The sequence below is a fragment of the Grus americana genome, chromosome 1 (assembly GCF_028858705.1).
Source record: "Grus americana isolate bGruAme1 chromosome 1, bGruAme1.mat, whole genome shotgun sequence".
In the NCBI taxonomy this organism is placed as follows: Eukaryota; Metazoa; Chordata; class Aves; order Gruiformes; family Gruidae; genus Grus; species Grus americana.
The window spans coordinates 76,154,688-76,172,275 of NC_072852.1; the positions used below are offsets into that span (position 1 = coordinate 76,154,688).

General features: G+C 49.5%; 1 protein-coding gene across 1 annotated transcript in view; it reads left to right on the forward strand.

Moving 5' to 3' along the window:
* Positions 1 to 3,819: 3,819 nt before the first annotated feature.
* SSPN (sarcospan) overlaps positions 3,820 to 17,588 on the forward strand; it is a 40,042-nt gene continuing 26,273 nt past the window's right edge. The window contains exons 1-2 of the mRNA XM_054808755.1: positions 3,820 to 3,952; positions 4,114 to 4,300. The gene's annotated coding sequence lies outside the window, so the exon portion shown is untranslated. The remainder of the gene's footprint in view (positions 3,953 to 4,113; positions 4,301 to 17,588) is intronic.

The following is a 17,588-nucleotide window of genomic DNA, read 5'->3' on the forward strand; positions in this document are numbered from 1 at the left end:
CTTCGGGGGCAGAAGACATAATAGCACTTTCTCTGCCTCTTTCATCGTAGACCTTCTGCTTAAGAGTGTCCTCGGGCCATCCTGCCTGTCCTCTTGCTACATGACAAGGATGCATAAGGGTGTACAGCTCTGGCAGGTACTGGGGTGTTGAGCTTTTTAACTGGAAGGACAGGAGGAGAAATGAGGAGATCTGTTGGTGCTTGTCTGATTCTGTCACCACCCCAGATCTACCTGGCATATGCAAGCAAGGAGAAGCCCTCTGCATCATATCGAGAAACAGGTAGCACTGGACAGGCAAGGTGAAGTATTCCCCGCTGACCTAGGATGGGTACCAACTGCTGTCAAGCCCCAGACCACAAGCAGGAAAGTACAGAGCTCAGCACACTCAAGAAGAAAGACAGGCACGTTTGATGATCACTAAAAGCCTGTCATCCCAGAGGGAAGGATAAGGCAGCCCTTAGACCCATCCTCGCTTGTCAGGAAGTATCCAGGATACCTCTGGACCTTGTACCAACTGGGAAATACCCCTTTGACTCCCTGCTCCATCTGGGGTGCCCTTTGCTCCCGGACCAGGTGGCGGGGACGGCCACCTGCACTGGCGGTGCTCCCTGGGGTGTGCAGTGCCGCAGGGAGCTACCCCACGGTGCGTGGGGCTCTGATGCGCTTGCAAATCCTGCTTGGCAAGGGTTGCTTGCCTGCAGTGTTACTCATCCCCGCTTTGCTTCACCAGGCAGTGGCTGCTGCTGCTGCTGCTGCAGCCCGGGCTTGAGCACCAGCTCTGCGCAGCGCCTGGCTGCGTGCTAGCAGTGGCGGTGGCAGGCCTGGCAAGCCTCCCTTCTTCGCAGGGAGACTCTCCTCCCCTCGGATGAGCAGGTTTCCAGACAGCTCCCTTTTATGAGGACGGATTTCAGCAAGGCTCTAAAAAACAGCCTCATTTAACTCATCTGCCAGTCTCGTCCTCTGTGTCCTGCTGGGGAGGTATTGCATGACCCCCTTTAAAGCTGTCGGCAGCCAGGCTTTCAACGTGGCAAGGGGGCCGGACTGTGTCTGGGCAAATGTTTTCTTTCTGCGGTCAGAAAGCAGGGCTGGGCAAAGGCGCCGTGCCCGAGGCACATCCTGACAATGAGCCCCTGCCCACCCAGGCCACGCCGGGTCCCGATCTCCCACGTCGGCAGGGAGAGCGAGGGTGGCAGCGACCTTGGGTCTTCCCCAGGGGCAGCGCTTTTCCCTCGGGAGCAGCAGGGACCCTTGCGCCGCAACCCTCCGTGGTGGGGAGGAACGGGACGGGGGGGTGTGTGTGCCAGAAAGAGAGCCCGGGGTACGTCGGCGGGATGGGGATATGCTTGTGCCACCCACTTCTGAGGCACGCTGGCATCCGCTGTCTCCGGCAGCTTGGCTCAGCGTTGGCACCCTGCTAAAAGGCGGCGGGCAGCCTGTGCATCTCAGCATGATCGCTGGGGACCCCTGCTCTCAGGCAGACATTGCTGAGGTTGCAGTTGTATCATTCCCCCACGTGCACGCACCCCACAACCATGAAGGTCCAAATCATCTTTTCATAAAAATACCTTATATCCCAGGCCCCAAGTGCAAACCCGCCATGCCTGCCCGTGGCCTTGGCGAAGAGCAGAGGATTAAATCAGCAAACGCAAGGCCGTGATTATCATCATTAAAGATCATGAATTTATGTCAGGGTTGGAGAAGGTCTGTGGTGTGGAAAGGTCAGTGTTTTGTTTTATTGTCCTTTACTGTCCTGTACAAGGTATGAGGAGGAAGCAATAGGTCGGAGGGGTGCAGGACTCCTGGAAGCGAGCAGGTGAGGCATGACGTCCAAGCCAGGGAAAGCAGCGGGCGATGCTTATCGCACCTCCTCGCGTTCAGAGCAGGGCGGGCAGAAGGTCCCCGCAAATCTCCTCTGCCACGAGGAGAGGAAGGCATGCAGCCGTTTCACTACTTGCCTTGAACTTTACTCTGCGACTTTTCTAAAATAGCCGTGGCCAAAGTTCAGCCCGCAGGGCTCTGCACAGTGGTCCGGGCTTTTGTGAAGAGGTCTCGCTTGTGGGCTTTGCCATACGACACAAGCCCCTCTTTAAAACCCCCGGTGTGTGAAATCTCCAGCCAGGCAATAAGGCCTTGACCAAAATGGTGCTCCCTGAAGAGCAGAGGCACCGTGTGGTACAAATACCTGTACCTGCCCTGCGAGCTGAGCTGGGGTGGTGGGAGCTCAGCTGGGCAAGCAGTCAGGCAAGCAGGACCACTACCACATCCCCGTTCCCCAGGCCCACAAACCTAATGGCTTGAAGACAAGAGAGCTTGGATTTTTTTATTACTTTCCCATTTTGCAGATTGATATTATAATTCATGTTCTGTTTTGGTTTGGTTTGTTTTTTTGGCGGGGTTGGGGTTTTTTTTGTGGGGTTTTTGTTGTTTTTTTTTTTTGTTGTTTTAAACACCTTTTCTCAGTGTAGCCAAAACCATTTAAAGGAGTTTCCTGAGGCATCGGTACGCTGGGGAGCCCTTGGGGGTTTGGCTGTCCCATAACGCTGGCTCTGCAGGAGGGGGACAGGAGCTGGGCCTGCGGCGGGACAGTATGTCTCCTTCAAGTCTCCATCTTCTGTGGGGCCAAAACAGACCAAAGTGGCACCAGTTCACCCACTCGCAGGAACACTAGCCCCAACGGCTGGCTTTTTAGCCTCCTTTCTGGGGTCGTCCACTGGAAGAGTCTCCTCAAAGCATTTGGATGCATCTCAATGTGGCAAAGTCCATGCTGGCAGTTTGAGATCCTACTAGCATCAGCAACAGATACCAGAATCAGGCAAACTTCAGATCCATATCTCCATGCCTGTAGAGTTCAGGCCAGCTGAGAAGTAGACACTTTTTCAGCAGAGGAAGGAAAATATCCCTAGGTACCGTGCTGATATCAATCACCCTGCTTATGCCACTGTCTGGCAGCTGAAACCCTGGCAATGTGAGAACTGGTGGCAGTTTCCAGCCTGGTCCTGCATGCAACATGGTGCCTTAGGGATCTATAATCAAAGTTTTGATTATTAGGGTAAAATTGGTCATAAAGAGGAAATAGAATGAAATAAAATGAAAGCATAGCTATCAGCTTCCCTTGAGTTTAACTTGATCTATTTTAATTTAAATGGTAAACGTCACATAACTTATCTATAACACTTTAAAGCACTAGTCAGGAACATATCACCAACGCTAGACAGTGGCGTGTTTTAGCAGTAGTATGGTGGACATGAAGCTCTTTAATATGCACAGAAAACCAAACCTCAAGTGTTCTGCTAAGAAAAATACTGGGGCCTCGTCAAGAAAGTATGGAGCTAGGGACAGGAAGAAATGCACACTGCCGAGCGCAGCGTCTGGTTGTGTACTTTGGCATCTTTTTATCTGCTTCTGAAAATTTTGAACAGCAAGAATAGAAAAAAATCCATTGCAAAGGTGCTCTGAGGCAAGTTTGTGCACGTGAAGCGTTTCAAAACCCCCGGGAGCCCTGCCGAGCCGTCATACGGTGACCTCGGGCAGGGGGTGAACAGGACAAGCTCCTGATGTCCCTTCATCAAAATGACCAGAGGAGTTTCACTCGAGTGCAACTTGTGCCACAGCTCCTGAGAGCAAAAGCTCTCGAGCTGACGGGCTTCTCCAAGATTTTTTTTATGTTCATGACAGATTGCAAGTGGAATAAAATTACCCCACACCCCACACCCCCCCCCCGGGCAAAGGCTTTGGAGAGTTGCACGGGGTTCATGCTTTGGGAAATGCCCCCTCCCATGCAGCCGGTGCCCAGCTGACGCCGAGCGTCCCTGCGTCCTTGTGCCGCAGCCCTGGGAAGGCAAACCTCTCACAGCTCCCAACGGCGCGCTCGAGTTCCCACTCGACGCGGAGAGTGCTGAGGACGGTGTGGAGAGAGCTGCTTCGATGGGCCTGGCATCGATATCAAAGCCAGGTACGCGGCCCCGTTTCCCACTCAAGGCAGCTGCAGGCCGGCGCCTCTTTCCTCTGGAGGGGGAAGCTCGCGCGCAGGGCAGGAAGCCATCATGGAACAGCCAGCTCAGGAAGGGGCCGGGGCCAAGATTTTGTTTTTAACCTGTTTCTTGTTTATTTAAGCCTTTGAGGAAGACGAATAAAAGCAGCCACTGACAGAGGCCAGCTGTGTCGCAATCGGAGCTGCGTCTGCTGGCTGGGTCGCGGCGGTGAAGGCAGCCTGTGTGACGGCAGAAACCACCTCTCCAGTCATTCGTCAGCCTCACGGACCCACCAGCGTCTTGCGCAGGAGCCAGGGTGCTCAAAGCAGGTATCCTGAGCCCATCCGCATCAAGCCAGCAGCAGCCGTTCGAGGCTGCTGCTTCAGCTGGCCGCAGGAGAGTTGTGCTGCCTGCCAGGCAGCTGTTCAGGATCAGGGCTTTGAAGCTGCCCAGTTCTCCGCTGAAGGAGGTATTAGAGGCGCGGATGTTTTTGTCCTGGTTATTTTGTGCGGAACAGGTAAAAGTAACTTGTTCCCCGTTGCAGAGAGGCGTCGATCCCCAATGGGTTTGCCCCTGGGGCTGATGGAGCCCTCGCCTCTGCCACCTGCTAGTGCTGCCCGTGCCACAGGGCTCGCTGCCTCCTGCCCCAAAAGCAGCCGTCTTACAGACTTTCTGGCCCTCTGCGCAGCACCAGGAGACGTAACACTGCCATGTATTTGATGCTGCACGTGGGACGGCAACAGATTTGCCACGGTCAGCCATTTTTGTTGCTGTTCACATTTCCCTTGCATCGTTCATGATCACCACATCGGGCTCCTGGTTTTGCTAAGGGCAAATTCCTGCTCCATCAAAGCAATGCTCGCCAGTGAGACCAGGGGCCCCAGGTATGGGCTGTGGGGGGAATGTCTGCTTCCTCTCGCCCATCTGAACTGGCTGCCACCTCCCCTGGCTGCGATCCCACAGGGCACTGGTTTGGTCCCACAGAGCACTGGTTTGGGAGCGCACTGGTTTGGGAACCCCCAGCTGTTCCCACTGGGTGCTACAGGAGGTCCCAGCTGCATGGGGCTGGTAGCCAGACCCAGGACTGGGATCACTGGTCTTGAATTTGAACCAGTATTTGTCTGTAGAGCTGGGAGATAAACACACAGTTTCCTACTGCAGAAAATGTAGGTTAGGTAGAGGTATCTTTCTACATTGTTTTTAAAGGGCAGAGGATGAATGCCTGTTTGAAGTTACCTCAATTTTTACAAAGGTAAATAAGAGGTAAAAATGGGATTAAGTGAGAGTGTGACCGTGGGGAGGGCCTGACTGGGGGCTGGGGTTGGAGTACGATGCATGGAATAAAGTGAGAGCATCGTGGGTTTGGATCCTCTAACTTTCATCAGTAGGAGCTACCTTCTCCTGTTAATCTGATTTTAAAAGGACCCGTAAGGGACCCTTGGTTTAACCCATGTGGGCCTGTGGATTTCAAAGACCTCTAAGCCAACGTTAGGATGAATTTCTGAAACACTCTCTCCCCTTAAAAGAATAGATGGATGTGCCCTAATCTACTTGTAATTTTCTGTCCAAGTTTGCTTAAAAAGTAAATGAAGACATTAGAAAAACCCAGCTGACCAAAAAAACCAGCTCTGGCCAGTCATTTCAGGCTAAGCTAATGCAATTATCATTCTTATCCATATTGTCATGCAGTTAGTCCCGCTGAGCCTAGCGCTCAACTGTCCTGATTTTTCATCATAAATTCTCTTTGTTCCTCTTCAAGTATTACTCCTGATTAAGGGCTGCGATTTGAGAAACTTAATGTCAGATTTTAAAGTGACAGTTGATTTTTCTTTCAGCAAGTTTGTTTTGTATGGATAAGCTTTTACATTGCATTGACATATTTTTGACTCCTTTTTACTTTTTGGATTCCTTTGTAGATACTCTTCTTAATTTCTCTGAAAAGATCGTAGAGCTTCTGCTTTCAGCGAGGGTAATAAACCCTCTTGCAGGTGTTACTGTGCGTGGGGGGAAGATGTGAAATGGAAGCAGGCACCAGGAATGCAAATTCCCACTGCAATTTGGGTCACATGTCCAAAGGGAATTATAATTCCTCACATGCTTTCTCACGCAGCAGGACGCGGGAGCAGAGGGATTGCTGCCTTGGACCGGGCTCCCAGCTCATCTACTCCCCTGTCTTGTCTCTGAAGGTACCCAATTGCCAAGTGCTGTAAATCCGGAACGAGAAACGCCAGAATAGCCAATTATAACTTGCCTATAGGAAAATATTTTCCTAACCCCAGGCATTTATCACTTGGCATGTCCCCTGAAGAGCTCTGGTTTATATCCCTTCTGCATGATTATCTCAAATGAGGTAACCCTGGAGATATCCACAACCTTTATAAATGCCCATGCATTTTTTTCAAAACTCCTGAACTCTTCATCTTGGCAATCTCCCATGGCAGTGAATCGCAATCTTGCAGTGCACTGCTGAACACATCCCCATTCCTTCGGCCATTCACTGTTCATTTTTTAAATCAAATCAAACATACCTATTCCCTTCTACTGAACAATAATCTGGATTTTTCTTGTGCCAGTCTCCTTTGGGCTTTGCCCTCTGCTCTCTGTATCAATCAGTCAGTGCCACCTTTCTTAATATTCCCTTCCACCCCCAGTCCACTTTTGCACAAGAGCTTTCCCATCTCCTTGAGCAGGACTCTCTCTGGCCCTTGAGGCATAAAACCGCCTGCCCTCCTGGGCATCCCTCTCCCACCTTTACTGGTGGCTCACCAGGACTGCAGATGTGGTATGAATTATTCTGAGGTCTGGGCACAGGGAGTTGCATTACAGATATAACCGTGCTGAAATCAGGAGCTGTCTCAGCCAAATTACTAATAACATTTGCTCTTGTTACCCTGATCTGGGCCAAGACCTACAGCGGGGACCCCAGCCAGGGTCTGGCAGCTCCTTCCTGCAACTTCTGTTTCACCCTGGCAAGGCCAGACCTCCCCCCTCACCTTTCCCGTGCCACTGAGGCCACTGACCTGCCTGTGCCAGGACTGCTAACACAGCTGCATGAGGCCTCGCTTGCACCAGAGACATCATTTTATAGCAGACGAATGTAGCCTGAGAATCCCTGGTTGTGAGCCACAGTGCAGGCAGTCTGCTCTTGACCACGTTGGCTGATCAGATGTAAAAAGAGGAGCCAGAGTAGGAGAGGGATTTTTAAGAGCATTTACAGCTATCAGAGAGACAGGAAAAAAAAATCTAGCATAGATACGGTATTGTGACATGTCAAGAGCAATGGGAGTGAGGGTTTGGTTGGCGGCATCCCTTTGAAGATGCCTGTGAGAGTGGAAGCAGATCATTTTAGTGTCCCCAGTTCAGCTTTGGGCTGTAGCTGCCCAGAGGAGAGCTCCCAGGCCCTAGGCACCATGCAAAGCTAGCAGGGAGCTGCCAGAAAACACCGCTGTCGCTGCAGAGGAGGCCCTCTTGTTACCCATTTAGGCTGCTTATGGATGCACGAGACAAAAGGTTGTTTTGCCTTTTACCTTGCCATTTAAGTTCAAGGTTTGATACTCCCGGAGCAGTGGATGTCCAAGGGCGTGACTCCCCGTGACTGTGCCCATGTAAAGTGGCCTGTGCTGGCAGGAGGTGGATGACAGTCAGAGGTACCACTGACATCATTTTAAGGCTGGGTGAACACACTGCAGCTGGAAAAACACTAAAAAAATGGCATTTATACACCTTGTATGCTCAACTGCACTATAGGCAGTACTGGTAGGGGTGCTTGCTTTTCAAGTTATTCAAGGCATCCCATTATAAAACCTCATTTTCAGTCAACTACAGCTTTGCCAAAGATTTTGAGGTGATTTTTTCCATGCTGTATGGCTGCCTCTGACTTCTTGGAGGGAAAGATCCAGCCAACCAGGCTTGGCCAACACTTGGCACCTAGCGCAAGAGGCGGGGCAGAAGCAGCTGTTTCACACCACACGAAGCACTTCTGGTGACCTTTTTGCTGAAAGGCTCGAGCATGCCCTTGCTTTGGAGAGGGGATTTGAAATTTGGCAAGACAGCCAGACGTTGTGTCAGGGATTTGCCATGGGTCTTTCCATCGCCTCCCATCCGGGAGAGCCTCCGTGTCCCTGTCACCTCCCGCTCAGCTGCGGCACCTCCCTGCTGCTGCCAGTGCCTGTGTTGTCTGGGGTGTCTGACCTCTGCCTGGTGCCTCTCGGTTTTACAGCCCCACTAAAGAGCCACAGGGCTGTCGGTATGATGTGAGGCCACAGTCTTTTTGTGACTTGAAAAACTATATCCAGAAAGTTGTGTTAAAAATTATTGCAGCTGCACAGTGAAATATTGAGAGGTTTAGAAGTGCCAGGATTGAACTGACCTGTGCAAATTCAATTCACTTTCCAAAGCTGGTTTAAAAGAGATATCTATTGCTACTTTCTTCATCCCACACAGCGGGCCTTCCCAGCTGAAGTTTCATGTAGTTTTAGTTACGGTGTATTGATAGACCCCAACCTTTTGTTGCTTTTTTCAATATAGCTTGAACTGGAAGTGTTTGAAATCAGTTGAGATTTCACAAATGTTACTGTCCCTGTGTATCCTAAAAGCAATACTCTTCCTCACATCTTGCACAGCAATGACATGGAAGAGATGTTTAGGACAGAGACCCAACTTTTGCCATTAGTCCGTCAACTTTTATCTGGATGCCCATGAACCGGCGGGCTGGCACAGACAAGGCCCGGCTCCGTGATGCCCTGAATCGCAGGATGGCACAGGATGGTCAGTGTGTTTTCGGCCACGTGGACCGACCCCATCATAATCATCTCTCTGGTCCGATCGTTGCCTGTACGAACGCCCTTGTCAGCTGGTATTTACAAAAGAAATACGTCCAAGGGTTTTCATAGTGACAGTGCGACATGAGCAGGCAACTGAAGTTTAAATTTCCTTCAGCATAGTATTTCTAATATACAGCTATTAATTCCTCTACAAGCAGAGGACATACGCATAAGGGCATGAATGATTTTATTGTAAAGGCACTTGCCTGGGCTCAGATGGCAGGAGTACAACTCCTGGCTCTGCTGCAGACTGCCCATATGACCTTGAACAGGCCTCGACCCAGCTCACCGGGCAAGTTTAGGGATGCACGTCCCGTGGGCATTACTTGGAGGTAAGCACCTGAGTGCTCGGGTGGATCTGCTACGCTGAGGGTCCCCAAGAGAGCCTAAGCTTACAGAAGTCAATTGCTCTGTGCCTCAGTTCCTCGTCTTAAAACAGCAATATAAGCAGCTTTTGGTCTTTCTTGGGGCACCTTATCAGGTTATTGAATAATCTTACCTTGACGTCTTGCATCGTAGTGCAGGGAGAAGAGACAGAGAAGGTGCTCCCGTGCCCCACTCTACCCCAGCTCCTCTTCCTGCAAGTCCCTGTCTGCAGGTTTTCCAAACGTGAGTGGACCCAGCCTGTTCCTTCAGCCAGTCCACGGATCCTGTGTTGTGCATGGCTTTGCTTTGAGGTATCTCAGTCCTCCATTGCTCTGTGTGGCAGAGACCGCGCTGTCCCAGCACGAGCTTTCTCTCATTTTCTTTCTCTCATCATCTGAGCAGGCTCTGCCTCTTCCTACATAGCCCTGCACAGCCCGTCAGGCTGGAGACTGAGGTCTCTTGCTTTGCTCTTCTCACACTGTGGGACTTTCTACAGAAAGGACCTGGAGAGAAGGCAGAGCATTCACAAGGGATGAGACCATGGCTGTAGAATGAGATCTTCTGGAATTAAAGACCATTACCAAATATTGGGAAAACCCATGGATGCAGTGAGCTGGGATAAACTAGAATAGGATAGATGAGGGCCCTGTTTTAACATGGGTCCTAAGGAGTCGGTAATAAGAAATTAATACTAAGAAATGCAAAGGAGCTCAGGCAGGAGGGAGTGACACAACAAGACGGTTGCAATAACTGCATCTTTGACTCTAGCATGTTTGTTAGAAGATTATGCTTTCAGTCTTGTTCCGTTAATACAGTTTTCCTTTTATTTAGTGTAGAACCCCATGGGTCTCACTGTTATTACCCACGGATGCCCAAGGGACTTGTGCAGGTGAGGAGCTTAACTGTCTTAGGTGTAGTCAATTTTGTGGGTAGTACTGATGCGAAGTGAGCAGCATTTGCAGCTAATTAAAATGCTACACTTTAAAATAATTTTTGCTAATTACTAATATTTAGCAGCACTATTTTAACTGCAATTTCCATGTTCCATGGGGATTTGAACTCTGCTAATTTTCCACTGACTCTCTTGGCACCATTTAGCATATCAAAATGACCATGAAATTAAAAAACCTTAGTCATTGTACTTCTCTAGGAATTAATGCTAGCAGTAGCAGGAAAAAAAATTTGCTGCAGGAAAAAAATGACCAAACTCAGGCCCTTTCCCTGTTTTTCCCCTAGAAGGCTATTATGCTATAGCACTGATTGACCCAGAGGAGCGCAGAAGCTGCTCTGGGCAGAAGCTGCGTTTGCTCTGTCAGGAGGAGGATGCACAGATCCACGTTTCCCTTACAAACAATACTGTTGTCCCATAAGGCTGGGCAGCGAGCTAGTGCTAAATAGCATTGTCTTGGCCTCAAAATGAGTCAGTATCTGTCAAAATCAGTAGACTGATCTTTTAACTCCCACTCTGGGCACTGACTGCTGAAATGAAGCTACTACTCCTGTGCAACATCAGACACCAAACCACCGGCAGAACGAGCGCTAGACCTCAAGTGTGTTGTTTCCCAGGTTCTTGCTCTGCTTAACAGACCGCGTTGCTTGCCTCTGTAAGACAGAAATGTCCTTTAAAAAGGATGAAGAGAGGGAGAATGTGAGACTTCCGTTTGGGATAAGGCAGAGTGCATTTGCAGTGTCCTCGCATCATCACAGCAATCCAAACACAAATAACATCACTATGTGAATTTGCAAGAAAAATTGCTCACTTATTTAGCAATAAAATCTCCAAATCAGCCTCCGACAGTCATTCTGAAAACCGACGTAAACATTCAACACAAGAACAATCAAAAATACATCAGTTGTTTTTGGTTTTTGTTTTAACTGAAAGGGAAGACTCGCATCCTTTCACTGAACGCATGTCTACACAGATCAATGTCGGCTCTTACTCATTTGCTACTTTTAACTATTTGCATTTATTCCTGTTACTTGGGTCTTAGTCAACTAGCCATTGCGCTAGCTTTGTTCTACTTGCTTTGATTAAACTAAATTCTGGGTCTTTCTCAGGAGCACAGGGCACATCATTTCCTGGTCCTCTGTTGTACATCCAGCATCCTATACCTGGCCCCGCACGCAGCCCTCCCTGGCAGCCCCCCTGCCTCTCTCCCTCATCGCAAGGAGAGAGTAACTAGAAAAGTTACCGCCCTGGCTCCACCACTGGATCTCTTACATCACGTAACCTTTCCTTGCCTGTTAGAGCCACGAAGCCGCATCAATCCTGGCAGGATGAGCCTAGCAGCATGGATTTGTTCTTCTGTGTTTGCTTTCCCCACTTGTAAACCGAGCATCGTAATACTTGCCTAGATCAAAGGGGGTACGGGGAGAATTAAATAATTAATGTATGTAAAGCACTTTGAAAGATGAAAGATGCTATATAAGTACAAAGTATTAACTACAACAAAAAACCCAAAAACAAACCAACAAACCTGGCTACTGATGTAACTCTCCAATTTATTCTGTAAGAAATGCATGAAATCAAGGTAATTGCCACTAACAAATGAAGAGTTTGATTATGCCAAGCCCTAAAACAGCTATGCAGGGCACTGAGAGCCTTGCCTCCTCCTGCGGCGGAGTCAGGGCGCCTGTGTAAGTGAGAAGGAGCTGAAAGCGTGCCCACAACCGGGATTTGGAAGGGAAGGCGCTTCCTGCGTCACCGAATCGTCTCAAGCAACCATGTCAAATGGTGCAATTCAAAAATAGATAGCGCAGTGTCTTACAGCAAGCTATGTTTCTTGCTGTTCCCCAGCCTCACTGCTCCAATGGTTAGAAACCTTTCTCTGGTTTCCAGGCTAAATGTACTCGTGGCCATTTGTATCCATTTGTCCTTGTGCCAACATTGTTTTAAGTTTAACACAAGATATTTATAGACCAATCGTGTCCTCTCTAACCTTTAATGTTGTTAGGCTGAACAAGGCAATCCCTTTCAGTTTCCTGTTGTTAAGTAGGGTCTCCAACCCCCACCAAGCACCCTACCACCGCTTAGTTAGGCATGCTCCAGTCACAATTTCTCTGTCTCGAAGAGAGGTGAATAAAGCTGTGTGCTGCCTCCTCACAGGGTCTACCCGTACTTGTTCTCCATCGTTAATCCTTTTCAGGCCCATGTTGGAAATATGTGGTACGGCCTTGATCACATTTACCTTTTTCCATGGCCGTGCTCTGCTGCCATTTTATAGTAATCCTGTGACCAGCCAAGGCACTTGAGACTTTTTATTTTCCCAGAGAAACTCTGACACTTCAGCCTTACGTGCCAAACCTTACATTTGGCACAACTGAATTTCATCCTATTCCTATTGTTCCTATCCTCAAGGTCACGCAGTTCTTCCTGTTTGATAGGCTGGGGCCTCTTGTGTATTGACAAGCACTCGCATGTCTGTGTCATCAGGAAATTTCACGATGCACTCCTCCCTCTTTTGTGCAACAGGCAAATATTAACTAAAAGCAGTCCCCGAGCAGCCCTCAGACAATTCCACTCGCAACTGCCTTCCAGATCCACTTTCAGCACATCTTGCTTTCATCTCCCATCCTGCTATGTCTCACCTATCTTGCAGGGATGGTTGAGGTTCTTCCAGAAGGAAAGATGATGCAAGTCCGTACGGCTTGCCGGACCCAACCAGTGCTTTAAAAGCGGTTGCGTTCCCTCGGGGACATTGCAAAAGCGAGTGAGAGAAGTTGCGAAGCACTGACATTTCATAACAATGCCAAGCCAAGAAAATATAATAGTCGGGGTAACTTTGGTTGGGAGGGAATATTCTTCAACATCTGGTGGAGCACATGCAGTAATTCTGGCAGCGCAGAAAGCCCTGTGTCCTCAAGAACCCTTTCACATAAAAGGTCACCAGTCTGAGAAAACGGAGGACACAAAGCCATGTCGTTATTGCTGATCAGAGGGAAACCGAGTCCAAGGAGAGGTGGAGTGCAGAGACAAGGGCCAGGTGGCTGTTTCAGGGGAGAGGTGGGCAGATGTCAAGAGACGTCCTGAATCTGCCTCAGGCCTCTGTTTTGCCTCAGATAAAGAGCGGGCAGCTTTGGTCTTTTATGGAGGTATGATTTATAGATGGTTTGCATCAATGCAGCAATGCAGGAAGAAAAGGGATACTGAGATCTGAGAGTATCCAGCTCTTTGTGAGGCAGAAGACTGTGGCCCAGCACCTAGTCAACCCTGTAGTTGCTAAGACAAACTCGGGAGGAGACTGGAAGAAATGAACCCTGATGTACTCAGGTCTCCTGTCTCCAGGGAAGATCATGGGCTCCATTTTCAAACCAGCCAAGAGGTAGGGGCAAATCCTGGCCACACCGAGCTCAGCACCAAACTTCGATTGGGCTGAGGATGTCAGCTCCAGCACTCAGGTGCTTCAGGGCTCCAAAGGTGACTCCGAGAAAAGCCACCACTTATGGTGGGGCCTGGTCGGAGGAAAGTCGCAACCATTTGCTTTTGAAAGACTGAGAGCTCTTCACCAAATTCCAGCTGGTGCCTTCCACAGAACCCAGATGTGTATTTCAGGCAAGTTCAGCGGCTGTGAGTAGTACATGAGACCTTGGAGTACGGCTGGGGCAGTGAATAACGCGGTGAGACTACCCAAGTGCCAGCGTGAGACCTTGAGCCAGCTGCAGAAACAAAGCCCCGAGTGTCTGTAAATGCCAGAAAGTCTGAAAAATGAGGTACATATGCATATGCACCACAAAGTTTGTCCTGGATCTTTGGAGAGAGCACCTTATTAGAGCTGCTGGTAGCATTACACCAACTCAGAAGCACTTTACTTCATGTGCCTCTTGAAAAAAAGCCCTTTCTAGTTTCATTACAAAGCATCGACTGCACGGGACAAGCTGAGCACGTTTGGCACCTGCTGCTATGAAGGAGAGCTCCTCAGCTCCTGCACCAACTGACCCCCCCATCCCGGCTGTGAGTCCCACCCGCGCAGTCAGAGCTTGGGAGTCAGAGCTGAGCGAAGCCAGAGCTTAGGTGGATTTTAAATATCATCTCTCCGCCTGGCAGGATTTCTTGCAGTCCATCCTGCCACTTTCTGTGGGCTCCTAGCTCTGTGTCTGGGTGTGTGTGAAAGAAACGGAGAGCTGCACAGCGAGAGCCATGCGTTGCTTTTGTTTTTCACCCCATCCTCACCCTGTACTGAGACAGTCAGAGTCCTACGCCCAAAGCCCTTAGCTGGGCTTCCCCCCCGGCTTGCTTGCTCTCCACGGGCTGCAGGTACCGGTGAGGGGCTGCCTGCTGGGACGGGGGAGAGGCAGCCACAGTTTCTCCAAAGTAAAATGGAGATCGGCAGCCCGCGAGGGCGATGCTGCTGCCAGCTGCGGGGCTCCCACCGCACTGCCACGGCATGGGTCCCCGCTCCAGAAAAAAAACCACAAACAGAGGGGCTGGTGGTTTTTTCCCTAGAGGGAGAGTTTTGGGCTAATTCAGCCTCATTGCCTGCTGACCAGGGACACGGGCACGGGCGTGACCCTGTGGCAGGCAGCATGTGCTGTGGGACCCCTGAGCTTTCACTTGGAAATGGTGAGACCTGTGTCTTGAAATGAAAACAATTTGTGTTACAGAGCCAGTAAAATAATTATTAACGAGATTGATTCGTATCGGGGTGTGAGTGACGGACATGGCTGCAGCAGTGCTGCTGCAGAGGCCTCTTTCTTCCTCTTGCAGGGTCAAGCTCCTTCATTTTATCCCTCTCATTAATGAAAAGGGAGAGCAGGAGCCCTTGCCCTTCCCTCTGCTGCCCGTGGTGCCTGTGTCCCCATGTAAAGCTGCGGGCAGGTTTCCTGGCACTTCTGCACGTTGTCTAAGGCCGCAGCTTGAGCCCTGCGTGTGCATGTGTGCGTACATGCGTGTGTACGTATGCATCCCCGTGAGCACACACACGGAACAGAACTAATCATTATCCTCTGCAAGAACATGAGTAAGAGGATTTGCTTCTGTTTAACCAAGTAATAATTAACACCTGGCGAGAAGGTCTAACGGCCATAGCATCTCATTAACGTATTTTAATGGGCAATATCCTCTTCAAATATACTTTGAAGAAAGAGGACCAGCTTTGGAAAGGACACAGGGTGTTTGTAAACTGGTCATCCCTCTTTTTCAAACTCCTTAACTCTGCTCAGTGAGATGCAAAGGGCTCCGGGCTAGTATGAAATACTTGCCAGAGCATGGTAACGTGTACACCAAGCCGCAGCAGTTAGCTTTACTTTCTTGTAGTATCGCAGCTTCTCGCCTCTTACTGCTCCATCCCAATTTTGAGGGGCTGTCAGTTGTAGCACCTAAGGACCCTCTCCAGGCCTCATGCAGAGACGTAACAAAGTATGACTTCAACCCCAAAGAACCTGCCGTAAGAGTAGAATGCAAGACAGAAACAGTCAGATCATTATGGACAGCTTAACTACTGCTAAGTTTTCTACAGGAGACCCCCGTAAATGCCTGGGCCGCTGTCTGGATTCAGGGAAACACAGCTGGAGGTGAGGAGCTCCAGGCACAGGGCACCTAAGGGAGTTTTAACAAAAGCAAAGATTTAGGAATTTAAATTGGTGTAGCACAGTCATTGCAAGACACAATTTCTTTCTAATCTGAAAGAAGACCTGATTTTTTTTTTTTATATGCACAGATTTACCTCGTGGTCAGATGCGATGGCTGGAGGGAGTAAGGCGCGTAGCTAAACACACAGCCTCCGAGCATGGAGTGACCTGACATAAAACAACTCCTCTTCTACTTCTTTCCACATCTGTCACCCCATCCAACAAAACTGAAGTGCATCACACCTTGGTCTTATTCCTAGTAATGCCAGCAGGGCACATGGAGCACGAACAAAGAGTAACGTGGGTTGGACGGTTCCTCTGGAGGTCATCTGGCCCAACCCAGCGCTCACAGCAGAGCCTACAGGCACACAAACCAACGTGAACTGGCCTCAAAAGAGCATGTCAAAAACAAGGCTCACCTCCAGATGACCTGAACTTTAAAAATGGCCGTGTCAGAAGCCAGCCTGAATTGCGTGTGTCAGACCCATTCTAATTGGCCTTGTCTTTTATGTAATTGCGCTTTCAAGAGCTAGATATTATTATTATTATTATTATCCATTGTCAATGGGCATCAGTCCTCGGAAATCACAGCAGCTGGCTTCGAACCTCTGCTTTCAGGGTGAATCTTTCATCATTTATTTTAATGGGGAACCCTCTGTAATTTAGCAGATCACCAGTGTGCTGAACTTTGGCTACTTGACGGTGCACGGGCGCTGCTCAGTCCGGCTCCATGGTCCGTGGCTTGCTACGGGGTGAAGGGAGCAGGGGAAAAAGGAGCGAGGATGAGACTAGTCCTCGGCTTCTCCATAGCCCGCTCTGACTTGGCGAGTGGGGGAGCCTTTGGCCAGCTGCGGCACATCTGGCTCCCTCCCGGCCCCAGCTGTCGAGCTGGGGGTGGCATCTCCAAGGGGGTCCCTGGGTCAGCAGCATTTTGTTGAGCTGCTCTTGGGGCAAAGGGAACCAAACGTCCCTCGGTCCTTGGGGTGACGCAGCGAGCCCCGTCCAAGCCGTTCCCTGCCAATTCTGCTGCTCCGGATCTGTGTGCTGCAACCCTATGATTGGCACTTGGCTGGACTGCTGATGCCTTGAGGAAATATCTGTATAAATACGATTATGTGGGAGTGTGTGTCTGTGTGTCTATGTGGGTTCAACCACGCCAAACCCACTTTATTTCCAGTGTAAAAATCACAGTGGGGAAAAAAATCCGAGGTTTCTGGAGTCCCATGCAACGCTGTGTGACCTCGCGGGTAGGAGAAGAAATAGGAAAGACTGTGTCATCGTGAAGCTGCAGCCCAGATCTTGCCATTTCTATGTCTGACGGTGTGTGTGCTGTTTGACTTGTTGTCATCGTCACCCGGTTTGTGCTGCCTTTTGGCAAAGGGAGGAACAAGAGCAGGCAATGTTTTACAGAGGACAGTGTCTGGCTATGGAAAAGCTGTGCAACATGACTCATTTTGTGTAAAGGACACGAAATTACAACTGCGTGCCACATGAGAGATGGTAGCTGGGCTCAAATCAAAAAACATCCTCATCCAGGAAGGGTATTCAAGCATGTGCTTAATTTAAGAACATACTTAATCAGGGCCTTTGGGCATAAAAGGGTAATGATTATTCTTGTGTTGCAGAGAAAATCCAAGTGACATCCGGAAGATGTATTACTTGAGAAAATTTAGTGTTATTTCAGTGTCCTCGTTTAATCTTTCAATTTCTAAAAAAGTAATTCTTTTAATTTCTCATTGCTCGCCAGTGCTGTGAATTCTTTCACAGCTGTTTTACACTCGATTGTTAATGCCAAGTGGAATCAGCAAATACAATCTGGTTCAGATAATAATTATGGAAGATCAATCCTGCATCCGCCTCT